The sequence below is a fragment of the Delphinapterus leucas genome, chromosome X (genome assembly GCF_059928025.1).
Source record: "Delphinapterus leucas isolate spDelLeu-1000000601 "Yukka" chromosome X, BTC_Dleu_Yukka2, whole genome shotgun sequence".
NCBI lineage: Eukaryota > Metazoa > Chordata > Mammalia > Artiodactyla > Monodontidae > Delphinapterus > Delphinapterus leucas.
In genome coordinates, this window is record NC_143150.1 from 83064644 (window position 1) to 83068275 (window position 3632).

At 36.0% G+C, this 3632-nt stretch overlaps 1 pseudogene; it reads left to right on the forward strand.

The window, feature by feature from the left end:
* The first annotated feature begins 1170 nt into the window (after positions 1-1170).
* Positions 1171-2350, forward strand: LOC149744315 (protein S100-A11 pseudogene; annotated as a pseudogene).
* Positions 2351-3632: the final 1282 nt, after the last annotated feature.

A 3632-nucleotide genomic window follows, 5' to 3' on the forward strand; every position in this document is an offset into this window, starting at 1 on the left:
AATCAGGAAGAAATAGATAATCTAAAGAGGCAAATCACTAGTAGTGAAATTGAATTTGTAATTTTAAAAAACTCCCAACAAACAAAACCCAGGACCAGTCCATTTCACAGGGGAGGTCTAGCAAATATATACAGAAAACCTAATATGTATCCTTCTCAAAATATTCCAAAAAGTTGAAGAGGATTGAACACTCCCAACTTCATTCTACGAAGCCAACATTACCCTCATACCAAAACCAGATAAAAAGGTACTACAAAAAAATAAACTTACAGTGCAATATCTCTGATGGATAGAGATGCAAAACTCCTTGACGAAATATTAGCAAACCGAATTCAACAATATAAAAATCGGGTCATACACCATGATCAAGTGGGATTTATTCCAGGGATGTAAGATGGTTCAATAGTCACAAATCAATCAGTGAGAAACAACACATTTAAAAAAGAAGGATAAAAATAACATGATAAACTCAATCAATGCAAAAAAGGCATTTGACAAAATTGAACATCTATTCATCATAAAAATGCTCATGAAATTTGTTGTACAGGGAACATACCTCAACATAATAAAGGTCATTTATGACTAACCCACAGCTAACATCATACTCAAGAGTGAAGGGATGGAAGACTTTCCTATAAAATCAGCAATAAGAGAAGGATGCCCTCTCTCACCATTTATATTTAACATTACAGTGGAAGGCCTAGCCACAGCAGAGAAGCAAAAGAAATGAAAGCATCCAAATTGTAAGGGAAAAAGTAAAACTCACTATTTGCATATCACATGATACTATATGTGGATAAAGTCTCCACATACAAACAAAACTAATAAATGAATTCCCTAAAGTTACAGGATACAGGATTGATATACATATATCTGTTGTTTTTCTATACACTAATAATGAACTATCACAAAGAGAAAGAAAGCAAGAAAAAAGTCCCTTTTAAAATAACATTGATAAACTTAGGATTAAGCACACCCAAGAGAGTGAAAGACTTATACTGTGAAAAAGTTTAAAATATTGATGAAGGAAATTAAAGCTGACACAAAGAAATGTAAAGATATCCCTTAGTCATGGATATGAGGAAATTATATTGTTAAAATGTCCATAATACATAGGGCAATCTGCAGATTTAATGCAATCCCTTTCAAAATACCTATGTCACTTTTTAAAGAAGTAGAACAAATAATCCTAAAATTTATATGGAATCACAATAGACCTGAATTATCAAAGCAATCTTGAGAAAAAAAAACAAAGCAAGAAATATTCACCCTTGCTGACTTCAGACTATACTACAAAGCTACAATAATCAAAATAACATGAGATCATTGGTGGAGAGAGGATGGCAGAGTAGAAGGACATGGGCTCAACCCTTAAAGAAACACCACAATCACAACTAACTACTGAACTACCACCTACAGAAAAATGCTAGACCCTACCAAAAAAGATACCCTACATCCAAAATCTCAAATGAACAGCCTAACCTTACACCTAAAGCAATTAGAGAAAGAAAAAAAAATTCCTCACAAAGTTAGTAGAAGGAAAGAAATCATAAAGATTAGAGCAGAAATAAATTAGAGATGAAGAAAACAATAGCAAAGATAATGAAACTAAAAGATGGTTCTTTGAAAAGATAAATAAAACTGACAAAGCTTTAGTCAGACTCAACAAGAAAAAAAGGGAGAGGGCTCAAATCAGTAAAATTAGAAATGAAAAAGGAGAACTTACAAGGGACAGCACAAAAATCCAAAGGATTGTTAGAGACTGCTACAAGCAAATATAGGCCAATAAAATGGACAACCTAGATAAACAGACAAATTCTTAGAAATGTACAATCTCCCAAGACTGAACCAGGAAAAAAATAAAAACAGACCAATCACAAGCACTAAAATTGAAACTGGGATTGAAAAACTTCCAAGAGTGCTCACCTCGCTGCTCCTCGCTTGCAGCCCTGTGCTTTGCTCCTCTCCAAACATGGCAAAAATATCCAGCCCTACAGAGACTGAATGCTGCATCGAGTCTCTGATTGCTCTTTTCCAAAAGCATGCTGGAAGGGACGGTAACAACAGCAAACTCTCCAAGGCCGAGTTACTTATCTTCATGAATACAGAGCTGGGTGCCTTCACAAAGAACAAGAAGGACCCTGGTGTCCTTGACCGCATGATGAAGAAACTGGACCTCGACTCTGATGTACAGCTAGATTTCCAAGAATTTCTTAATCTTATTGGCGGCCTCGCTCTAGCTTGCCATGACTCCTTTATTAAGTCTAGCTCTTCCCAGAAGTAAATTGGAGGAGCCTTTGGGCCTGGCCTCCAGCTCCATTCCCTTTTCTTCAGCCTCCCAATTATCATCTACCCCTCATAGACCACACATACCCTGAGCCCAGTGCACCCACCACCCCATGCAGGCCACTCCTGCTGGTAGTAATAAAACAATATTGTTTTTTGAAGCACACACTGTAGAGTCAGTAAATTTGTGCAAGGGAGGGAGATGATTGGGAGGAATATAAATTAGATTGATGGAAACTGTTACCAGAAGTTGCAAAGTAAATAGTAAAAATGTATCTTGGGTGTATACATAATCATGACTAATGATACCAACATAATCATCTAAATTATTCAGACTGATAGAGAGACCCCACTTATTGTTCACTCATTAAACGCCTATACACCCCTACTACAGGCACTGTCATAGGCTTTGAAAATACAGTCAGCAAGACAGGCAAGGTCCTGCCTTCACTGAGGTTACCTTCTAATGGGGGGGAACAATAAATGAATAAACAAATAAAGAACTATGAGTGCAATAAATAAATAAATAAATAAAATTAAGAAATAAAAACTTCCAAAAAACAAAAGTCCAGGACCTGTTGGCTTCACAGGTGAATTCTATCAAACATTGAGAGATGAGTTAACAACTATCCTTCTGAAACTATTCCAAACATATTGCAGAGGAAGGAACACTCCCAATCTTATTCTATGCGACCACAATCACCCTGATACCAAAACCAGAAAAAGATATCACAAAAAAAGAAAATGACATGCCAATATAACAGGTGATCATAGATGCAGGATCTTCAACAGAATACTAGCAAACCGAATCTATCATTACAATCAAAGGATCATACACCATGATCAAGTGAGATTTATCCCAGTGGTACAAGGATTTTTCAATATCTGCAACTCAATCCGTGTAATACACTGCATCAACAAATTGAAGAATAAAAAGCATATGATCATCTCAATAGATGCAGAGAAAAGCTTTTGACAGATTTCAACAACCCTTTTATGATAACAACTCTCCAGAAAGTGGGCATACAGAGAACATAACTCAACAGAATAAAGGCCATATATGACAAACCTACAGCTAGCATCATACTCAATAGTGAAAAGCTGGAAGCATTTCCTTTAAGATCAGGAAAAAGACAAGGATGTCCACTCTCGCCAGTTTTATTCAACATAGTTTTGGAAACCCTAGCCACAGGAATCAGAGAAGAAAAAGAAATAAAGGCAATCCAAATTGGAAAAGAAGTAAAGCTCTCACCGTTTGCAGATGACATGATACTATACATAGAAAATCCTAAAGATGCTACCAGAAAAATACTAGAGCTCATCAATGAATTTGGTAAAGTTGCAGG